Here is a 24824-nt window from a genome sequence, read left to right as displayed (position 1 = left end):
TCAGCCAGGCATTGGAAGTTCTACCAGGCACCTACTAATTAAAAGACTAAGCCTACTGTTACCTATTCTTAAGAACTCAAAAGTGTCCTAGGCACTTAATAGAAAACCTCTCTAGACAGAGAGAGATTTATAATCAAAGGTAGAAGCCCCACAAGTGAGATTCAGTAACAATGTCTTGATAAGACAGTTCAACATCTCCACCCTCCATAGCACCCCTTTCTTCTAGGAAGTGTAAGGTTGCTAGGATTTTTACTAGGGCCCTGGACCCTACCTGGCGACTCCAGCTCTCTCATAAACTTCCTATTAGTAGGTGTGAGTAATTTAAAGCTACATTTCCTGTTTGAAGATCAAAGGAGAGTTGCCTTAACTCCCAACAGCCTCTTGTGAGGAAGGTGGATCTCTGCTACGCTATCCCGTTCCCTAGACAAATTATTTTGAGGGACTTTCCCCTCATCAACAATTTCAGCTCAGCTTCAGCAGCATGTTATTATTGGTAGTTGAAGTGCCTATTAGTTAATATTGGTATGCGTGCCAATAGTCTTCAGCAGAATATACTGTTTACATTTTCTCAGGTCCACAACATTTTACTGATCAGACCAGAAAATGGTAAATGTTTTACATAGTAACTCTAGCATGGCTAACTTCAAACATAATTTTAAAATAAATATTGTAAATATAAGTACATGTACATCCACTTTCTAAAACAATGAATAATGGTCCTGGAAATCTTGCCTTTATTCTCAATATTTATGTGGATTAAATCTACAGCCAATTATTTTATCATATGACTTGTAGCATTCAGATAAAACTGAAACAAGAGCAACAAGTTTCAAGAGCTGAACAACATTATTTGATGATGTATGTACAGTTCAGCCTATGCAAAGTCTACTGGTTTTATTGGTTCTTCAGCTAACTAAACTTAGTGAGTTTGGGTTTGCAGGAGCTCAGTTCACCTTTCCCTTAGCTTGTACGTTTTGGACTCACCTTAACTCTAAAGAAGTGAAACATATTCCTACAAGGCCAAACTGTCTGCCTTCTATCCTAGCCCCTCAGTTCTTTATGTAGTTACTGAGGGGACTGAGTTGGCCAGATATTCCACTTCTCCTCAGGTTACTCCTGAGGAAATTCTGCACACAAATACATTTCTACGCACAATATTTTAAAATTCTGCAAAATTCTGCATATTTTATTTGTCAATAAATAAATGTGGAGGCTCCAGCATGGCAGTGGGGAGCACATGCCACTGGCTGCAAGGAGGGGGGAGATCTCCCTGCAGCCCCCACGCTGGACATGGTGGTGAAGCTGTGCAAGGGCCAGGCCTGCCCTACCCCAGAAACACCCCAAGACGCTGCACCTCTGCCCCAGGCACACCAATATAGGAAGCGAGAGGGACAGATTCTTGTACTCATGCCCAACCATGGTCCCCTGATCCACGTGTGGGCCAGGCAGGCTCAGCCTGGCAGAATCCAAGTGTGGAAGGATCCAGGTGTGGAGTGAGAAGGTTCTGTGTGGGTAGTCTGGGTGTGAGTGGCTCAGTGTGGATCCATGTGTGTGTGGGGCGGGGGTAGGGGGGAGGGAGAGAAGAGGACTCTAGGTGCACAAGGGCTTGGGAGGTTCCAAGTGCAGGGGGAATGGGAATCTGCAGAGGAGTACAGGTGACGGTGGTTGGGACTCAGCAAGTGGGGTGAGATCTGGGTCTGGAGAGATGGGGCTCGGCAAGAGGAGTTTGGGTGTGGGGGGCTCATTGAAGGGGTTCAGGTGCTGGGAGAATGGGTCTTGAAGGAGTGGAGCTGGTTGGGGCTCAGTAGGGTGGAGATCCAGGTGCAGGGGGTTGGGTGCAGGGGACAGGGTCTGGATACAGGGGGAAGGGGCTCAGTGGGGGGTTGGGGAAGGAGCTTGGTGCAGGGGGGCTCCAGCTTGGCAGAGGGGGGTCTGGGTATGGGGAGGTCTAGAAGAACAGGGGTTGGGTGGATGGGAGAGCAGCTCCCCATATAGTGACCCTCATCCCTCTGTGGCTGACGAGTGATGGGGACAGAGCTTCCTGCAACCGGGGAGGTTTCTGGGGTGGGCCGCTCTTTGCAGGGGAAGAGGAAGTTTGTCCTCTCCTGCCCCCAGCCCAACCAGGTCTAGCAGCTGAGCCCAGCGCAGGGTAAGAGCTACCGGCCAAGGCATCCCCAGCCCTGACCATCCCCACCCCCTCACTCACTGGCTGGCCGGGCACCTGAAACGACGCACCCGTGCTCCTGGGGAGGGGCGTGTGACAGGTCTTGCAGCTTCCCTGTCACCTTCTGCGGGGGGAAGAAAAGAAATCTGTGGGGGACATAAACTCTGTGTGCGTGCAATGGCAGGGAATCCCCCCAAGATAATGGGTCACCCCTCATCTTTGCTGTCCAGCTAGCAGGACTGCTTCTTCCCTTGTATTTTCAGGAAGCTGGGGGAGATATTTGCCCTGTATGCAACAGCAAGACTGTCTTGCTGCTGCCATTTATCTAGGCTGTTTATCCCATTCTGGAGCATATATGTCTAAATGCACCATGGGTGCACAATGTTGAGGAATTTCAGTGTCAGAATATCATGCTGCATCTGTCAGGAAGAAACACCCCTAACCCCAAATACTATTTGCAGTATTGTGAAAATATTGATTATTCTTGGAAGATTATCAGTGGTGTGGTGTTTAAAAATCCTTAGCTCTATTATAATTTGCTTTTATCTTAAACTTTTTGCCAATCGGAGTTGAAAAAACACAAAACTATTTTCAAGGGGGAAACAAGACCCATTTTTGTTGACAGAAACCATTTCATATTCAGTGCCAAATCAAGTGCTTGCTAGATAGGGTCAGCAAAAGAAGATTACTAAAATACAAATATTTGATTATTCATAAATTACCCAGACTGCGAAGTTTACCTTAAGTGTGAACAGTTGGCAGCAAAATTTAATGCTTATTTTAAAAGCAGCATCTGGTCTAATTTATACAATGTTTCACCGTGACAAAGGTAATTGGAAATGTTTTTGCAGCATTATGCACCTATTTTTAGTAGATATTTCTGATGGAGAAGGAAAATGAATCATCTGATATATGATACTTATGAAACAGGTAAGTCTTATGGCAAACAGCTACAGACCATAACTTTTCAACAAAGCACACTTCAATGTGCAAAGAGAGACCTAAAAACATGCAGAAAGCCATTGCAATGTGTATTAGATAGAGTATAGGATTTATAAAGATGTAGTTTAAATATAAAGTTACCATAAAGAAGGCCAATGTGATTTTTACATAATATGAAGTAGATCTGAAATCAATAGTTTGATAGTGAATAACTAAAATTTACAGAAATACAAGTGAATAGCTACATCCCTTACTATCTGATACAGGAACACAGCTAGTAGTTTTCTTACCACTAGTAATGGAACCCACCATTCACACATTCAAAAACCGAACTGCTTTCTTACTCCAAAATAGTTTGGGAATGCCAGTCAAAAAACAATCCTTTGGGCCCAGCCCCATCACTGATCCACACAGAAATCCCATTGACTAAAGCTGTGTCTGGATCGGTTTCAAGACAGGGCCCAAAGGTTCAGTTTCACTCTGTGCACGTGTGGCATTTGTGGAAAAGTACAGTTTCTTAATGAGAGTAGTAATCTCTTGCCAAGATAACATTAATAGCAACCAAACTTCATTATCATGCTAGATCTGCTTAATTTCTAAAGCGTCAATGACCAGCATGATTTAAATTATCAGAGGGGTAGCCGTGTTTGTCGCTTTTTACAGTTCCAGACTAAGAGTCCTGCGGCACCCTATAGACTAACAGAAGTATTGGAGCACAAGCTTTCATGGGTGAATATCCACTTCGTCAGACGCAGGTCATGGAAATTTCAAGAGGCAGGTATAAATATGCAGGCAAGGCGTGCATCTGACGAAATGGGTATTCACCCACGAAAGCTTATGCTCCAATACTTCTGTTAGTCTATAAGGTGCCACAGGACTCTTTGTCGCTTTTTATGTCATTTAAATGGAAATTATAAACACTGAAACAGTGATATCTGTTATGGCAATAAATAGCTGCATGTATATCAAGCACGTTTCAACCAGAAATGTCCAAAGGACTTTACAAAAGTAGGTAAATATTGTCATTTTATGGAGAGAAACTGAATTATGGAGGTTCTACCAAATTCACAAATATCTGAATCATATTGGATCAGCCTAATAGTCCAATATCCTGAGTCACAATGGATAGTACTGGTTGCTTCATTAAATGGTATAAATACCCCATAATGGACAATTATACTTACTGGAGAAGTTTACTCTAATCCCAGGCACTTAGGGGTTGTATTATGTCTTTTGTATTGTGAGACAATGAAATAAGCATACCTCAGTAATCCTTTTACTATTCATGATTCTATATATTTCTATCACTTTATTTGCCTTTCTTCTAAACTATACAGTACTAATATTTTTACTTTTCAGCCTTTCACTGCCCTTCTGTGGGCTTTATCTGTTTCTTGAACCTCCCTGTTTGTAGTTAATTTAGAACCCATCTATGTGAACAAATAGTTCAATGGTTTGTTCCAACGTGCATTACCTGACCCTGTTTATACTGAATTTCTTCTGATATGTTGCCCAGGCACCTAATTTTAGTTAGGTCCTTCAGAAGTTCCTTACTAGCCTCAATTTATATAACTCTAACTGTGTGCTCTTCAAATTTTTGTCACCTCATTGAGCCTGAAAGAAAAGATGAACAATCTAATTATTGACCATCATTCCCTAAGCTACTACAGATACTTGGGGCACCACAATAAACTTCTACAATTCATTTATTCTTGAACTTTGTTCTCTCTCTCTCTCTCTCTCAATCAGTCCCATCCATAAAAGATCTTTATCTCTTACCTACCTGTGACTACTCAATTTTCTGTAAAAACCTTTTCTGAGGGACTTTTTCATACATGCTTCTATCTGTAACAACGAATCAAGTAGTTGGAAATCTATGCCATTGGCCAATTTTTGTCAGCATTGGGCACTGTGTGTGTGACAGCTGTCAATATAAGACCTGACATGTTTTAGCATTATAAACAGAAGTGTCCATATTTACAATTAAAACATCAGCAATTTCATGAAGATTCAGAAGTGTTTAACACAGATTTTCCCCAATATATTGATTTGTTGTTCTTAACTCAAATTATTAAAACCTAAATATGCAATGCTGAGATGTGTCATGTTTTATTGACAACTATTTTTTATATCCTAAGTTTGAAATGGGTTTCTCTTTCTCTCTCATATCCCCAAGCAAAGAAGTGACACTAAGTCAGCTTTTGAGCTCTTGCTGTGATAAGTAACTTTTCAGAACAAATCAAACCAAACACAATGGAATGATCACCCCCAAGGGAGAACCTCTTCAGTTATTTTATAGTGGGTTTCTGACAGTTAAAGGTGCACAACTACAGTCTACAGTATTCAGCTTACAGCTGGGTGAACAAAATATTTCTGTATTGAAATGATATTTATACAGAATTATTTTCACTTAAGAATATACAATTTCCAGACCTAAAGCAGAGGGAAAACTGTAAAAAGGGACATTGCTACTGAGGACAAGAAGAGCAAAGATGAACAAGTCTAGGGTTAAAGCTTTTTCTCTCTTTTTGAAAAAAACTATAATAGAGATCTTTAAGGCTAGAAAGGATGGGACCTCCCTATACAGTTTCCTTGAGTTAGGACTATCTACAAGCGCACAGGAACCTCTAATGTCATTTCTGGGAAAATGACTAATGTTCTCTGAAGTGCTGTTCCATACTGCTACCAAGAACATTCCTCCACAACCATATGTTAAGGAAAATCTATTGAGATGTTGAAATGACTTACATAGTCTAACCAGTTCAAGTTGTTCCCACTGGAAATATATATATACACACACACACAAAACAGACTTGTGGAAACTTCCAGCTCTTAAAATGACACCCCCACCCCCACCCCCTTACAAACTGAATGCGTAAGGAAAGCAATTTTTGTCCCAGTGAAAAGGGGGACAAATTCTGAGTTCACTCCCATGCTTTATGACACTAAACAAAATAATGGAGTTACATGGGGTGGAAGCAGCCCAGAATTTATTCTGACCTGGCACTTCCAGACAACACTATTCAGAAGAGCTGTGCACTATGGCATGCATCCTAGGCAAGCACTGCCTTCCCTCCCCCAAATCTAATGACAAACTACTTTTGGAGGTCTGTAGTTTTTAGTGATATTGCCAAACCGAGTACTTTAGATGCATACTGTTGCCATGGAAACAATATTTTGACTCTTTGGATGCCCCTGAATAATCTTTATGCTTGTGATGGAAATGCCCTTTCTTTATTCTCTATATACCCCTTCCCACAGGAAAAATTACTTTTAGTAGTTTATGTAATTTGCATCTGTCAACTAGAATCTTAAAACTAAAAACAAACAAACAATTGTATGTATGTAGATGCTTCTATCCCTCCCCACAGTACCTAAGCACCTGTGGGAGAATTTAACCTACAAATGTAGTTATTGACATATTTAGCAAAGTTTATTTTCAAGATGGAAGTGCTCTTTTTAGTTTTGCAATACAACCACCCAGAGGATTTTCTTTTTATAGCATCTGTAAATATTTTCATTAGTTTAGTTACCTTAACAAAAATTAGACAGTAAACATACACTACCAGAAGTAGGGTAAAATGTGGTTGTGTGAGAGATCACACACTTTAAAATGTAAGCTTTTTATGAATAAACTGGAAACAGTTAACAGTATGTCACAAAATAAAAGAAAAGTAATAAACATGATCTAAAGAGGGACATGTTTATTTAGTTTCTGATATTTCCCTTTCATTTGGATCAGTCAGCCAGTCTTCACTCACACAAGTATTTCAGAACAGGTGATTGAAACCAAAAGGGATGGGGGTAGGTCATTAGGTTAAAAACAGACAAATCCACTAAAATAGTATTTTTTAGGCTTCAAATATTTTAGTATGAGTTATTTGGGGGAAAAGTAGTAGTGGCAGAATTTTAACTTCCTGCATTTGTTGGATTATTATGAAATATTAATTAGCATATTAATAAGTGAAATGTTCCTAGCTATAGATGTTTCATGATTTTCAAAGAGAATATAGAACCTCTAAACGCAGATTGCTTAAGGCTAACAACTAGCATTTTCCCAGGTGTTGCCTGGCCACACCTTAACTAAGAAAAAGAATCTGATTGCAAAGGTTGCGTCACATTCTTCCTTATTCGCTAGGGAACACTGCCCTTAAAAGACATTCTTATCTTAAAGTCTATTCTTTTTATTGCTCCTCTTATTAGACATTTCCGGCTCATTTTTGCAATAAATTTAGCTACTCAGCAACCTTGAGTTCTATTTTTATGAAAAGTATTGTTCAAAGAGCTTCCGAACATTGTATTAGGAAATAAAGAAAAGCGTTTGAACAATTTAGACAATAAAATAGCCATCCTTCTACCATCTAACGCCCTCTGCCCCCCCTTTTTAAGGCAGTATTAAGAAGGCATCGATATCCACTAAAAAAAGTGAAACCAGTCTCAAAATCCCACTGTAGCATTTTATTTTTGTCCTCATCTGAGGACATTCTGAAAACACTTAAAAGTACAAGTAACATTTTTTTTCAAATACAGGTTGTGATTATTACAAGACTAGGTGGATTCATAGGATTCAATTTATTCAGGGTAAATTTTAGTTGTCTCTTAGGAAATAAAAGGAGTATGTACTAATTAATCAAGTGACAGGTATGGAATATCATGTCTACCTATTTATTATATTAGACAGTCAGACCATATTTTGTGTTATGATCATACCAAATTAATCAAGTAGTAACTAATGAAATAGAGTTTTAAAAATCTCATTTTATATACACACCAATACCTGGTAAAAATATACAACCAGTAGTTGAGGTAAGTAGCCTCCCCATTTTACCTGAGTCATCAAGCTCTACACTTACTAAACATTATGTTGATGAAAAGTTTTTATTTGCACCCTTTATTAAGAATCAAACATTTCATTGTTAAAAGTAACTATCCAAAAGGAACATCACAACCATATGCATTAAATTCACTTTATCCATAGCTCCTAGAACAGTTTAGTAAACTTTTCCCTTTAGAAAAAATAAAACGGAGTTAAACATTCCCTCCAAGCCCCAAAAAGCCATTTTCAAATTTATATTTAACTAGACCGAGTAACCAGGTTTGTGTTTTTTCCAAGTTATCTTAGTTACACTACTAGGAATCTGCAAGCAATTTTATAATTATAACATGGACCAGATGATATCCATTAGTAGGCAATGTCATTTCGCACTTACCCATTCTGAATAAAGCAGTATATTTCCTGGTGACAGACTGCTGCAGCTTCCATTAACTAAAATTCTTCATCACAGCTAGACAAATCAGATTATAAAATGCCTTTGTTGTATACTGTATGAATGATCTGTTTTCTTTCAGTCACTCTCCAAAGTAAGGAGCTATCAGCATTTCATTCCTGTGACAAAACAGAGAAGAAATAAAAAGGATAATAAGTCCATACACGTTCCTGGCAAAGATTTTAAACAGCATTCTTCTTATACAGTAAACATTCTCAATGTGACAGTTACCAGTTCATAGGTGACGCTCATTAATCCAAGTTGGCTTCAGCAGGCTTTACTGTCTGTCAACAGCTTGGCCAAACCCACAGCACTGATAACTTTGTTATCACATGTTGCTGAATCACTCTAATCTCAGAGTTACAATCTACGGGTAATTCAGCAGTGGAAGAGAGGAAAGCTTCAGTTAGCTCTAATGCAGGGAGTTCTTATAGAGAACCGCCAATTAGCTGCTGACCAATCACAGGCTTAGTCATATGACAGGGCAGTCCCAATTGCACCGCAGAGAACTTTATGAATCGACGGGGTTAAATAAAGGACACTCATTGAGTAAAAAAAAAAAAAAAAGCACCAAGCTCAAATCGAAAACGCCCAGGCTGAACACTGCAAGTGCCTTACAGCAGGAAACCCCCTCGCCTCACAGGGACACACAGAACTAGACTAGTCTGTCACATATTCAATTAAATCCTCATACTGAGATTTGGTTTATATATCCACTATCTCAACTCATTCTCTGCTCCCACCAATGTCTATTTTCTAAAATAAAATTAAAACAAGCTTTTCCAGCCAATTGTGAGAAAACTTGTAATTAAATATCATGTCTAAAATAAAAACTTCTCTCTCTCTCTCTCTCTCTTACCCCTCCCCCCCAACTCTGAAGTTGAGATTTTCAAAGTAAAGGAAAACATGTAGCCCCTCCTCAATTTATGTATCAGTTCACTCACCTCAACTTGAAAAATACAGAGTGATTTAAATATGTAAAATAATCAGTGACAACCAACTCTACTTCTCCTGTCTTCGTTCAGTACAATTTCTATTATTCATACAACTTAAAGACTAGACACTACCAATTAATTCTTCATTTATTGTGATTTTAAGGATTTGTTCCACAAAAAAGGAATAGTTTGTAAGAAATCTACAAGTCTAATTGGCAACCCAAAAGATATTGGAGATCACAGCTATCTATAACTCTTTAAAAAATGCACAGGACATAGGGACATGTTTTTGAAAAGAATCAGTGTTTGTCTTTTAACACTCAGAATTGTACCCCATTTTATTTTCACTTTTGCCCCGTGCACAAGGGTATGAAGATTACATGGCTGCAGTAACTGCTGTTAGACTGGGACAAATGCAAGGCTTCTTGCCACTGTTGATTTTTGCCAATCCCAATTTATGGGTAGGAAATGTATGCCAGGACAAACCATTTAAGATGACTCAAACTGCCTCATCTCCCCTCCCCCGCCCCCTGTTCCACAGAACAACAAGCCTCTTTAGCAGTGAGGAGTAGGATACTTTGCAGACATGATTCAGAGCCTTAGACTTACAGTAGTTCTCCAGCATACTCTGGATATCTAAAAGAGCTGTCCCTCCTGGTGAAAAAGAGGGCCCATGTTCTATAGCAGAAAACATCAGTATGTCAACAACATCTGTCAGGAACCACTGCCCAGACCAGAACAACATACTTTTTTGAAGAAAGTTTGCCTCGGTGTAAACCCATAATTATAAGGAACTTCTAAGAATCCAGGGGTTATCATAATTATTTTTTTCAATCTACTAAATCCCTTAGAAAGTTAACCCAACTTTATCCGAATGTAACACTGTTCACCGAGGTGGCCAACCTGAGCCTGAGAAGGAGCAGGAATTTACCAATGAACATTGCCAAAGAGCCACAGTAATTCGTCAGCAGCCCCCGCTACCCCACTCCAGCCCCCAGCGCCTCCTGCCCAGCAGTAGCCCTGCCAATCAGCGCCTCCCCTTCCCTCCCCACACCTCCCGCCCGCAGCAACCAGCTGTTTTGCAGTGTGCAGGAGGCTCTGGTGGGGAGGGGGCAGAGGGGAGGACATGGCAGGGTCGGGGGAAGGGGAAGGGGCAGGGGCCTTGGGGGAAGGGGTGAAGTCGTGGCAGGACCTGGGGCAGAACAGGGGGTTGAGCAGAGAGCACTCCCACAGCACATTGGAAAGTTAGCATCTGCAGCTTCAGCCTCAGAGTCAGCGCCTATGCAAGGAGCCGCATATTAACCTCTGAAGATCCGCATGCGGCTCCGGAGCCACAGGTTGGCCACCACTGCTCTTCACCAAGTCCTGTATCTAGAAACTACATTTATTATGTAGCCATCAAGCCACATTTAGCTATCTATTTGGGTAGGCACTACAGTTGAGTACTAAAATGTATTTCAACAGGGGACAATTAATCCAATGTTAAAAGCTGCTTGGTATATTTCCAGCAAAATACTAAATTCACAAATGCCAAAATTCTATCCTAGAAAATCTTTCTATTAACCCCCTCACTCTCCCCAAAACTAGTGGTGAAGCATTTGGATAACAGAAAGACACCTAATATTTTTAAATCGGAATCAGTTTATCTAATAAGATTTGCAATATGCAGCAAATAATACTTTATATTCAAGGTGGGTGAGGTAATACGTTTTATTGGACCAACTTCTGCTGCGTAGCTCCAAAAGCTTGTCTCTCTCACCAACAGAAGTTGGCCCAATAAAAGATATTACTTCACCAACCTTGTTTCTAATATCCTGGGACATACATGGCTATGACACCATCGCATACTGTATATTTAGTCATTTTGAAATTTTCCTACAAATACCCGAGATCTTTCACTGACTGCCATTTTTGAAAAACGAAGGAAAACTTATTTTAATTCCATGTATTTTATAGCTTGCGTTTATTTTATTCAAGTTGCAAAACTACCAGTATATTCTATATTGTGGCCCAAATCCTACAATGAGCTTTATTCAGGCAAATATTAAGTAGAACAAGGCAATACCAGGTTAATTTACTCCTCCTATGTCTGCTAACAGGTACCTCCATCTTCTTTAAAGCCAAGTACGTAACAACATAAGAAGTAAAAGGAGGCAGATTTTTAGAGATCTCTTACCTAGTCAATAATCCCAGAATATAATCTCAGTTCATTTTCAGAAGAGATCTAGGGTAATAGATTTATCTGAAGAAGCTCCTTTAAAAAAAAACTGGACTATTTCTCTGCCCTGCCCCATAACCATTTATTATGAGATTCTTCACATAAAAATATGTTTCATAACTAGAATATTTTTATGTAAAGTTCATAAACTAAATAACCAATCTTTAATTTTTAATGTTTTTGAGGATGAAGAATATGTGACTCAGATGACACAAAACCAAAATATTCCATAATAGTATTTTGTATGTATGGTATTTACATAGAAAATGTAAATGTGTTGGTTTGGGAATTATCTGACAAGAAAAGTCAGTCAAAGAACACACACAAAAAAGATGAGAACTAATTTATACCTCCAACTGCTTATTAACTAATTAACCTTCCCAATATCTCTATGAAATAGATATCTTTAGCCTCCTTTTAAAAATGGAGAAACTGAGATCAAGGGAGAAAGTTAGTGGTAGACCTGGATTAAAACTCAGAAGTCCTTGGCTCTCAGTCTCAGGCTGAATCAACTGGAACACATTGTGCCTCTCATGCTAACTAACATTTGGTTGAGGAATCTGTGGTTCTATTATATACATGACATTAAAAAAAAAAAAATACTGACATCTGAAACATCAGGTGGTTGATGCTTGCACTGTAGATTCTGCTGTTACAAAAGAAAGACTTGGATATCCATACACTCATCGCAGTTACAGTAAGTTTATGGTGGCAGCATTTCAGTCTTTGTTGAAGAGTATGAGGATGTCCCAGTATGCTTGGCTAATTTCCTTTCCCTCCAACTTGTGCAAGATGTTGAACACACAATGACTGGTAAATAGCATCAACGTGTATAAAGTCTCTAGAGCTCATTGCTATATGTCTGTAGTGCTCAATTTTCAGAGACCTTGAACTAATGATCTCAACTAGAGTTGTGGGTGCTCAGCACCTGTGAATAGCAGAACCTGGATTAATGTAAAATAGTACTTTTAATCATTTTTTATATCTCATCTACCACAGCCCCATTCATTGCAGCTTTGGCTAAATTCTACTTTCAGCTCATATTGTAACTAATATGAACTATTGCTGTTGGTTTTAAATGGAAGGCACTCAGATAACAGTGGTGATGGTTGCTAGGATCAGGGCTTAATGTTCACACTCCCAGTTGTGGATAGGATTCAACAGTGTGATGATCATCTAGAGGAAAATATCATCTGGTGCATGTTGTAGGAAACAGGGCATACGTCTATTAATTCATGCTAGGACAGCTTTCACCTTTCCAAAAAAAAGTTTTAAAACTTAAGATTTTAACAAATCTTTAAACTATTTTTTCTACTTTTCCCTGGTGAAACGGACATGTTCTTACAGTTTGTTTTTGTTTAAAACCACTAATCCCCATGTGACAGGATCCCTTTTAAAATAACCATATTTCCATTTCTGAAATATCAGCTTTATAAATGTGAGAATGGCTGCATATTTATACAGTACTACAAGCTGCTTTACCTGTGCCTACTTCTAAAACCAGGTAAATCTCCAGACTAGAATAGAGTACTGCTTTTCAAGTTACTTTAACACACAAACAGAAAACTGCTACTGCCTCCATATCACTTAGCACAGGGAAAAGCTTGTTAAATGCATGTAGACATAAGTTATACAGCACTTTGGAAAAGGATTTCTTTTACCCTGTTTTTAAAGTGCCACTCACAATGTTTTCAGACTGCAATGACATAAATATATTGTGGGTAAGGATGGGGGTGGTTTGGGTGGGAGAAGGGGAGGATAGAGGAGGACAGGATTCCATGTCGAGCTGAATCATAACCATGTGAGTAATTTCAATTTTTTTTTTCCTGGGGCTATGAATCAAATTAAGTTTGTTTTGCTGTGGGTGAAGGAAGAGAGAATATAATAGCATGAATCAGAGCTATCATCAAATATGTGGGATAGACAAAAAATTAATTACAATTACTGCCTTTTCATACAAAGTTTCTGCCATAAGATGTAGCAATTATATTTAATCAATATAAAACAAATTCGCAGGAGCTGAATTTTTCAATATCTTCCTCCTTCCTTTTAATTTTTTCTTTTACAGGTTAGCCCTGTATGAACAGGAGCATGCTTGACATTCTGGTAGATGCCCTTTTGCCCCACACTTGAAGTAAAAGTACTACTACTGGCAATGAAGGGAAAACACAGGGCTGCATTTCATCTTGCCATTAGCATTTTGATCAGAGCACTCAAGACTAGTTTGCAAGTGAAGCTATGTAGAGTACAGGTTTTACAACTTTAGAGCAGACAGCTTGTCATTCTAATGGAGATAATCTGTTTAATGAAGTACACAAAACAGAAAACGCTCAATAATCCTTTGGCTTGGTCTTTTTCTTTGGGAGTGATGAAGTCCTAAAAAGACCATTTTAGAATTTTAGCTCTTATGATACTGGGGTTAAACTATTTACTTTTAAATATGAGATACCAAAAGATATGGTGAGCCTCAAAATGTGAAACCTCTTTTTAAAAAAGTATTGTTTTTGCAACAGAAAATTCAAAAAGCACCATCAACGTACAGTAGACAGTCAAGAAATTAAACCAAACTTTAGGCTGCATTTCTTTCTTTGCACTAACTATTTTTTTTAAATGACTTATTAAGATTTCAGTATTCTAGAATGTTGAAATATATGCCTCTTAAGTTTATAATATGGAGAAAGTTTTGTTTAACCTAAATGCAGTGTCCTAAAAATAAACAGGCAAAATGATGGTGAAGAGGAAGTTCTCTTCCCCTCTATTCTTTATGTGTCTGCCATATTGTATTTTCAATTCAAACAGTTAAGCAGAAGTATTCTGATGTTTTTTGGTTTTATGTTTACTGTTTTGTAAAGACAAGTCTATTTGAGCTATAATAGGTTATTTCCAAATATACTACTTTGAGATCTGACTTATAATGAAAGAAACACTCTAGGCCAGTGATACTCAGACCTCAGTGGTTCAGGAGCCAAACTGGTGATAAACATTACCCAAAAGAGCCAGAGTAGTATGAATTCATTGTTTCATTTTGTGTGTGTGTGTGTGTGCGCGCGTGTGTGATTTTCTCACAGCAAAATTACTGACCAAGTTTTCTACAATTGGTTAATAACGTAGCAAAAGCATTCTGATTGGTTAGTAACTAAAATCACACAAAAAGAACAGGAATACTTGTGGCACCTTAGAGACTAACACATTTATTTGAGCATAAGCTTTCGTGGGCTACAGCCCACTTCATCGGATGCATGCAGTGGAAAATACAGTAGGAAGATATTATATATATATATATATATACACACACACACACACACACACACACACACACACACCATGAAACAATGGGTGTTACCACATACACTATAAGGAGAGTGATCAGTTAAGGCGAGCTATCATCAGCAGGAGAGAAAAAGAACTGTTTGTAGTGGTAATGAAAATGGCCCATTTCCAGCAATTGACAAGAAGATGTGAGGAACTGTAGGGGGGAAGGGGAGGAAAGGCATGTGGAAATAGTTTTACTTTGTGTAATGGCCCATCCACTCTCAGTCTTTATTCAAGCCTAATTTAATGGTGTCCATTGACATCTGATTTGTGTCCATTTAATCAGACGTCAAGAATTATAACATTCAAAAACCAGTTGGAGAACACTTCAATCTCTCTGACCACTCGATTACAGACCTAAAAGTCGCACTATTACAACAAAAAACTTCAAAACCAGACTCCAACGAGAGACTGCTGAATTGGAATTAATTGGCAATTGAACACCATTAAATTAGGCTTGAATAAAGACTGAGAGTGGATGGCCCATTACACAAAGTAAAACTATTTCCCCATGCCTCCCCCCCCCCGCCAGCCCTCCTTACCGTTCCTCACATCTTCTTGTCAATTGCTGGAAATGGGCCATTTTCATTACCACTACAAACAGTTCTTTTTCTCTCCTGCTGATAATAGTTCGCCTTAACTGATCACTCTCCTTATAGTGTGTATGGTAACACCCATTTTTTCATGTTCTCTATGTATATATATCTTCCTACTGTATTTTCCACTGCATGCATCCGATGAAGTGGGCTGTAGCCCACGAAAGCTTATGCTCAAATAAATTTGTTAGTCTCTAAGGTGCCACAAGTACTCCTGTTCTTTTTGCGAATACAGACTAACACGGCTGCTACTCTGAAACCTGTCATAAAAATCACACAGTATTTTAATATAATGTGTTGCAAAGAGCCGCAGGAGACACATTGAAGAGCCACTTGTGGTTCCCGAGCCTCAGTCTGAGTATTACTGCTCAAGGCAAAACATTAGATAGCGTTTACACATCTTGTGCACACATTTATTTTAAGTTTATAAAATTGTGCTTATCAAACAAGCTCTAAGTGAATATACTACAGTTAAACGAAAAATCAATCTAAATTGACTCCTTCCTTCAAACAGTTCCAGATGCTTTTCTACAATCATGCTCTCCCATACGCTCAAGCAAAAAAACTGTGTAAAAAGTGTACTCTGGAGGTCAGCAGGCTGAAGGACCGAGAGGGGGGGGCAAGTTCCAGAGTCGAGGGCCCTGTAATACAAAGGCCCAATTCCAGAGAGACATTTATATCAGAACTTTTGATAAAGCACCGCTGCTGTTTCAATTACCTTGAGGGGATATGATGGGAGGGAGAGAAAGGGAGGGTCTCGCAGATAGCCAAGGCCCAAACTACGCAGGGATCAAAATCAGTACCCTAAATTGCATTTGTAAACAAACAGGGAGCTAGTGCAGCCTAGAGTACAGATGTTACACACACATTTCCTAAGATTGACACCAGACTTAGTGAACAGCAGCCACTTCCACTAGTTGAAAAGCCAGATCTCAGCTGGTATAAACTGGCATTGCTCTGTTGAAGTTTATTTACATCAATATACACCAGCTGAGAAACTGGCCTTTAGTAACCAGTAAATTATGATACAACATGACATTTTAGTTTTGTAATGAATGTGCGGGTGATTGTGGCAATTTGAAGGTGGCAAGGATGGTATCTGTCCAGTAAATTGAATGTTTGCGCACCTTTGGTCAAGAAGGTTTATAAGCAACATTACCTGGGGATTCAGGACAATCCCCAGCGTATAAAACGTCTTGACCAAAGGTGGACTGACATTCAATTTATGGGGCAGACACTGTCCTTGCTACTCGTCCATATTCTTCCTCCCAGCATCACTTCAGTCTTAGGAGGACTCAGTTTCACCAGTTCACTCCCACCTAAGGCCCAGTTGTTGCCAGGTGGAGGGAAATCATTATCTAGGTCTGGTGAGAGACACAGTAAGATAGGTCATGAAGGTACAGGAAGCGTCACAGCCAAAAATGCCTCAATCTCATCTCACATACACAATACATGGAGGGTTGACAAAAGAACACAGAACACCACCACTACAATAGAACACCTGCGGCTGATATGCAGTCAACACATGCCACCCTCTGAAATCTCTCAAAAAATAAATAAATAGAAGCACTCTCCAGCCCCCTTCCCTGGAAGGATCTGCAGGAAGCACACCATCAGTTTGTGGTCAATAATATCAAAGGCTGCTTAGAGATCTAAAAGAATCAGCATGCACACCTGACTTCGGTCCATCACCAGAAAGTCTAATGCAATATCATATCTCAAGGAAGCTCAAGGACTCTGGATAGAGTTGCCTCACCACAAACTTCTTAACCTTCCACAAAAAATGTTTAGTATTAGAGCTCTAGCTGACAATACTTTCATGGTCAAAAGAAGTTTCTTTAAACCATGGCTCAAACAAAACACTCACTTGAGGAAGGCCACACCCACCCCAAAACATTGGGGGAAATATTGATAATTTCCAACAATAACTTTCACCAGCGACGCAAGAGACAGTTTTAAATTTGTAGACACGTGTCAACAGCCAAAATGCATCCATAGAAGACACTGCATTTCTCTCATTCAGGAGTAAACCAGCATCTTTATTATCTCCGCAGGAAAAATACGAATGATTGTTGTTGAACTGTTGTGGCATTTGTATTATCACAGCACTGTTTAGGTCTCCAATTAAATTATTCTACAACTGCTAGGCATAAGCCAAACATTTAACTTTCTGATGGCTATTTTTCATTCACAACTGAGATTTCATTAGGAATGGTAGCTCCCAACAAAATATGTACTGTTTGGTAAAGTGCATGCAAGCCTGTCCACCAGCACCAAAATCAATTCATAAAGCAGTTCCCATTTTTGCAGATTTTAGACGAATAAAAATAGTGCTTCCTGTACGTACAGAATGGTTTCAGTAGCTCCGTCAATCTGTGTTGGTATATCTCAGAATAGTAGCATTCTACCCACTGAACAGAAAGCTTTTAAGTTCAAGTTCCATTCCAGGACCCAGAAATGTATCAAATTCCAATTATCTGACACAACAGCCTCTGCACTCTTTGAGGTACTGGACTTTAAATTAAAAAAAAAAAAAAAAAGAGGCTCTGCTGCCTATCTCTGTCAACTGTCTTGGTGCCAAGTACAAACAGTACTTTTCAAAACTGAAGAGCCTGCTATTAAAGCTAACATCCTCCTTTATCAATAAAAACAGGTTTAAGCACAAGGCTGCATTTGAGTTAAATGAATAATGATGGCTTCATTTGCTTACCAAATCATGAGTCTAATCCAAAGGCTGTTGAAGTCAACTCAAAGGCTCCTATTGACTTCATAGGCTTTGGATCAGGTCCTATGTTACCAATAGCTACTTACCTCAGCAATTTAAGACATTTTATGTACCTCATGTCAGACTCAAAACTCAAATTCTGTTCCAGTTTCTTACAAATCACATACGCTTTAATTTCTACTATTTCTGAAGTACTTCAAGAAAATGCAATGAGAAATTCCATTATCAAATGCAGATGTCTAGTAGAGTTTGTATTTGAAAGGGTGCACAGATCACATGGGAGCATAATGAAAATCTATAAATGTACATCTATTTTCTCCCATTACATGATGGGAAACTAGGGGAGAAATCCACAATTGAACTCAAGAACACAATTCATTATTAGAAATTTTTACATTGAATTATTGAGTTTATTTCAAAATTCAAGAATACAATATTTTCTATGTAAACACCACCACTTTCCCTTTTCCAGACATTTTAACTGTTAACTTTAAAAGGCACTCTGATTACTATGATTATTTTTGGGGGTTGATGGGCAGAAGTGCAAATACAAGTACCAAAATACATTTGCAAAACTTGTTATTTTGAACTTTTGTTTTAAGCATGTTCCAGGAGAGTTCCTAGGTTGAAAGATACGTTTTGTACCCTGTTATGGTATGCCTCCCTTTATTTGAGATGAAGGGAGAAAGCATTTGACTCATATTGGTTAGTGAGGTCCAGACAGACTAACTCATGTGCCAAATGCCTTCTCTATTTCAATATAAAATGCAAATAGGTGAAAGAGAGAAAGGGAAAGAGTAATAATAAAGTAAACAACCCAAAATCAAGTCAATGCCTCCTCTTGGTTGCAGTAAGTCTTATTTGTGCCTGTTGGTGCTTCTTGGGGCAGAGACAGTCATTTCCATGTATCTTGTACACTGGCAATCATATTGTGGGGTTCTCACACACACTGCTCTCGACTTAAATGATACAGTCAGTGATGCTCCTAATTCAAAAAACAAGTCATCATAGAAACAGAAAGACTTTGTTTTTGATTATGCCACCCAGACCGAGTCTGTGGCTATACATTGAAATATTTGGCAATAACTAAACCGCAAGTATGCAGCAGCACTGTGAGTACTAGCAATTATGTTTGCATTTTGTTTATGTGGAATCCTAACCAACACAACATTGTAAACAAGTGTATCAAAACCAAATAATACCAAAATCTCTAGCATGATTTGTATCTTCTGAAATCATTTAATTTAGTCAAATTTGTTCTTTAATGACCTAAACAAAAAGTTTAGAATATACAACTGGTAGTAATTCTGTGTACATCTCTGTATACTGAGAAATGGCATGGAGATGGCAGAACCCTTCCTCTCCCAACTATTGACAGTTCAAGCAGGTTAGGGCTGAAACTGCATAAGACTTAGTGCTCAGTCTTAAAGTCTTAATTTCTTGAACTGAAAATCTGAGAGATGTTATTCCCTGAGGCATGACAAGATGGAATTGTTCCTCAATATCTGCAATCACCTGAATTTCACATTCAATGCAAGTATCCTGTATGTACAGTAATATACTGTGCCTTACTTCTTTCCTTCGGGTTCCATAGGGGTACTGTACATTAGGCATGAGTTCTTGGTTCATTATCTATCTCAACATCTTTTTGTATTTTTTGTGGCTTTCATAAAGTTTAGTAAAGATTTTATTTTAAAAAAGGAAGACAAGTCTCAAGTTTACTATAGCTAAAGAACTAAACTTCTCTTCTTGTATTAAGCAATAATGATAAATTCTGCCACAACAATACTACAATACCAATACATTTAAACAGACCCATGGCTCAAACCAACTTTTCTGAAAATATACTTTTGCTCCCTCTAACAGTATGTGTATGAAAAATGCCTAGTTTGTTGGCTCCAAATATAAACACTACTTCCTATCCAATTAACTTATTTTAAAATATATAACTTAATTTTTTAAACTGACAGGCCTACACTGTATTCACACACAAGAGTACATAGAAAATTCCATTTGTGTGTGGATCAATGCATATCTGAGTGCTACTTTGTAAAGCACAGATCTACCTTTGAAATATGTGACTTAGGACGTAGTGAGGCATAGAATGTCAAGGGTTAAAAGGTTGCGTAGAATTCAAAACTTTTAAAGAGATACTGTCAAATTATGGTGCTCAAGTTTGCAGAATCCATATAATATTTGCATTTTCTTCCTTATTAAAACAAAAAATAAAAAATATCAGTTCTTTCCCTTGCAAGAAATGAAAAATAGAGCCCATTCATCAGCAACAGTGCACTAGCATGTGTGCATGAAAGGGGAAAATAATTGATATGGGGTTCTCAGCTCCAAACAAGGATCTCACTTGCCCAAGGGTGGTCTCTGCCTGAGGGGTGGGGGAAGATAGGGATGGGTGGGAAGAGGGAATACTTACTGTTTTACAGCCACATCAAGCATTTCCTGCCCCCAATTCCACTTCTTACAGAGGGAAACTTTGAAGCCAGTGGATTTGATTATTTGGCATATTTGAAGTCTTCTGAACAGCAGTGCTCACTTACATGTACAAGGTTTAGCCTAATGGGGTCAGGAAGACCTTCTTCCCACTCACCTAACTGACAACTTCCCTTGAGTGCAATTTGCATGGATTATTAGATAGCATTAGCTGTTGGCTCAGTGGGGTACAATGCATCAGTTCACCGATTTTGAATCTTAAAGCAATTGTGTTAAAGGGTGACTGCAGGGGTGGCAGTGTGTTTTGTTCAGGGCAACTGGTCATTCCAACCTGGTAGGCATGAGTCCTGTGTGCTACGGTTGGATTCCATTAGCTCTTTCTTCAATACACCTCTACCCTGATATAATGCGACCCGATATAACATGAATTCGGATATAATGCAGTAAAGCAGCGCTCCGGGGGGCAGGGCTGCGCGCTCCGGCAGATGAAAGCTCGTTCAATATAACGCGGTTTCACCTATAGCGCGGTAAGATTTTTTGGCTCCCAACGACAGTGTTGTATCGGGGTAGAGGTGTACTTCAAAAGTGAGTGGGTCTCTCCAAGGCACAAGGGGAAGAGTTGTAGAGACATAGATCATCATCTAGCAAATAAGGAAGAAGCACCCCACCATGGATGAGCCCAATCTTACTGGATGAAGGTTTGGCTCAAGGTTACCACTAAGGTACCTTTATCTAGGTACAACATTTGGATCCTCTGGTGACAGTGGGACCTTCACTGAGATTTGAGCATGATTGCAGTGGCTAAAGAAGCTGAGTTTGTGTCAAGTTTGATAAAGTGGCAAGCACTGGACTTTGAAACCAAAGTATTAGTTTGAAAATGTTACTGGCTGTCCCAGAGGTACCACCTACAATGCCATAAAGATCCATATTTTAAGATGATTGCTAAAAAGGGATATCTGCAAAAATATTGGATTGCATTACCTTAAATTGCATTACTGAACAAGATCTTACTTGTTCTTCAAAGTTAACAAAGCCACAACATTTAATACAACTTTCTCATTTCATCCAATGAATATACATGAAATTAAAATCTAAGGTTACGGAAAATATACAACTATACAAGAGATGTGAAAAAGTTGTGTAGCTGTCTAATCGGAAAATAAATCTGTGGAATAATGGATAAATTAGGAGTAAAAGAATGACTATACTATTTTCTGTTTTTTTTCCACCAGGTAGTCACCATTCTCTCTGTCTAGCTTGGTGTCCCCCTAGTCAAAGCAGTACCACAGATGGTAAAAAGTCAAAACAAAAACAGAAGAAAAATGCCTAATTCCATCCCTCTGTAATATTCCTAGTTCACTGTATTTCAGGATAAATGAATAGTCTTGACTAGCTCTTTAAACCTTTGGAGACAGCACACCAAAATAATATAAATCCTCTGAAGCATTCATTTGGCTGATAGTTTGAACAGTGCCACCTTAGACAACCCCTACAGATCCTAGTTTATTCAATACTGCCCATAGACTCTACCCCCAGGTATATAAACTTAAGTCAGGCAGTTCCAGGTATAAGGATTGTTAAGCCTTTGAATAGCAGACATACAACAAGTTAAAGTAAAATGCATCAAGGTAATACATAGCATTCACCCGTATCAATAATCCTGAAGGCACACAGTTTATAAAACACCACCCCACCCACAACCTATGCCTCTAATTAAAATACATTTCTATTTCCATCCTACTCGTCATCTATCTTCTAACAATGCAGGTAAACTAAAGTCGGTTAGTTATATAGGCAAAATATATCCCAACACTTCAAGAATCTTTTGCTTTCAGTGCAGATGACACCTCTAGAGATTTCACTGCACTGGGATTTGTTTCCGACATATATTAGACATTCTTGGAAGAATGCTGGACATACAGTCTACCACCATAAAAGTCTTCTCTTTAAATATGTATGTTCATTAAATTATTAAAACAAGCTTGTCCTGATGTTTAAATGTAATACTGTTCCCTAGTTAGCTGTAATATATCTGAAATCCCAATGTCCAACAGAATATTATTTTGCTAATACAATGTCTATAGCCAGTAACGATTGCTTAGCTTCAGTGAGCTCAGATTTTAGGTTTACTGTATGACATTACTCCGACACAAATACTACATCCCCGATGAGTTTTGCAATCTCACCTCAATGATGAATGTTTATTTTAGTATCTAAAAAGTAACGGTGTATTTTGTGAAATGTCTAGCCATTTCACAGCATCTGTATATTTCCAATAACCAACCATAGCTTTCAAAGTTTTTGCTGCTATATGAAAACTAAGAATATGCAGGAGCCTGATGAAAGTTTAGTGACACTCAAATTACATATTGGATACCTCAACTCATATATAAATGGTTACCACTTTCCTTTTCCAAATGTCAAAGAAATGGCAATTCATTGGCAGAGTACAAAAGACTTGGGTACTTCTGAAAATTCTGTCCTTTGTCATAAATTCTTTGGCAACCAATGCCCTGCTCAAGTAAGGAAGTCTGACTTGCTCCACCTCAGAAGTAAGTTTCCTATTGCTTGTACAAGTTCCTCTCTTAAAAGGTGACTCTTTCACTGCCTTCCCAAAGGAGCAGCATGTGTCACCAGGCTACCGACTGACAAAACACATACACAAAACAAGATTACTGAAATAAACTAAATACTACAAAAATGCCATGCTATTTTGTAATCTTGTATTTAGAACAGACATTTTAATACTTTAATAGGAGTATTAATATGAAATCACACTTCAGGCATATACTCTTTGTACACTTTTCCCCTGAATTTCAGGAAAGGTGGGAAACGTACAGGTCTCAAAGAAAACAGCACCGGTGTACAATCAAGAAAAAAATCCATCTCTACGTTTTTGATTTTGTTTTTACATTTTCCATAGAAAAATAAGTGTGGTTTCACCAACAGCTTCTAGCATTAACACACTTACTGGTTATAACATACACATTTAAAATATGTGCTTCCCTAAAAATACGCAGTACAAATTCTACAGGAGTTGTTAGAATACCTTCCCTCTCCCCTTGTGCATAACACACTCATCCATTATTACTCAAGAGAGGTCATGATATGCATTAACATTTATAAGTTGGCAGCTATTCAGGTTGTCTGCCTAGTAGCTGGCTAAATGGACTTTATTCTCCATTTTGGTAGACTTGAGTGAACTATCATTAAAAAACAAAACAATACAGAATCATTTGTATTCCTAGTTTCACTTTTCTCAAATCCATGGTGCATTGCAAACATTTCAGTGATACAGAAATAATGGATAAAATACTCTGTTATTAGTTTCTAATACAGCTTTCAAATATTTTAGAGATCAAAAATAACGAATAGCAATATTGGGTAAACTTATATCTGAAAAGTATTTTAAATAGGAAGAATATTTCCTCTAGTTAGAGGCAAATTCTTGTTACTCCTTTAAAATGAGAAATGCTATGTGCTTCAGGGGAGAAAAAAAGAGACACTAGTAAGAACGAGCTGTTCACCATTATTGAGACAAATACTTCAAAAAATACTGCACACAGAATACATTCATAACTACACCAAGACACAGAGAAGAAAACTGAAAAGGAAGAAAAGATAATTTGTGAAGTTTTGAATGAAACTAAAAAGGGACAAATCTTACCCCAACATGTTACTTTTAAAGCTTTTTTCCCCAGAAAGTACTTATGTATAAAACATGAATAAAGTTAATTTGCAATGGAAAGGATTTGAGAACCAAAGTACTTCATTTCTGCATAGGAGTTAAGATTTAATGTTCGAACAACCTATAGTTTTTGCTTATAAATTATTTCTATTTTTACACTGAGGCAAACTATAAGTTTTTAGATTTAATGCAAGATTACTAGCAGCAATTGGCACAAACCCCTGAACAACATTGTGGGCTGTATCTTTAAAAGGTGTCAGAGGAAAAGCAGATGAAATGCTGTAATCTCCACCCACTGTCGTTTAAGAACAGCTGCCTACGCACTCCACACACCCAGCATCCTGCAATCCGCCCTTCTTTACAAACCTACTGCATTAGGCGATGGAAATTCAGGATATACAACCACAGTGGCCCCCGAGAAGTCTGTAGCCAGCGTACCACGCAGCATTTTTGTGACCTCTACCCACTTGGTCATACTTCCCCGTTATATCCTGTGAGTGGGCTGTCTAATGGAGTCAGTGCTTCCCACAGC

At 38.5% G+C, this 24824-nt stretch overlaps 1 long non-coding RNA gene across 2 annotated transcripts in view; it reads right to left on the bottom strand.

Moving 5' to 3' along the window:
* Window positions 1-24824, bottom strand: part of LOC128823224 (uncharacterized) — a 147857-nt gene that overhangs the window by 60584 nt on the left and 62449 nt on the right. Inside the window, exons 1-2 of one of the 2 annotated variants that reach the window (XR_008441704.1) lie at window positions 8605-8671; window positions 8317-8492 (exon numbers count right to left, since the gene is read on the bottom strand). This is a non-coding gene — a long non-coding RNA (uncharacterized LOC128823224). Of the gene's footprint in view, window positions 1-8316; window positions 8493-8604; window positions 8672-24824 lie in introns of those variants that run through there. The other variant, XR_008441702.1, reaches the window with a different exon arrangement.

The sequence above is a fragment of the Malaclemys terrapin genome, chromosome 1, assembly GCF_027887155.1.
Source record: "Malaclemys terrapin pileata isolate rMalTer1 chromosome 1, rMalTer1.hap1, whole genome shotgun sequence".
In the NCBI taxonomy this organism is placed as follows: domain Eukaryota; kingdom Metazoa; phylum Chordata; order Testudines; family Emydidae; genus Malaclemys; species Malaclemys terrapin.
The sequence above is the reverse complement of the archived record's forward strand: the minus strand, read 5'-3'. Positions and strand labels throughout refer to the sequence as shown.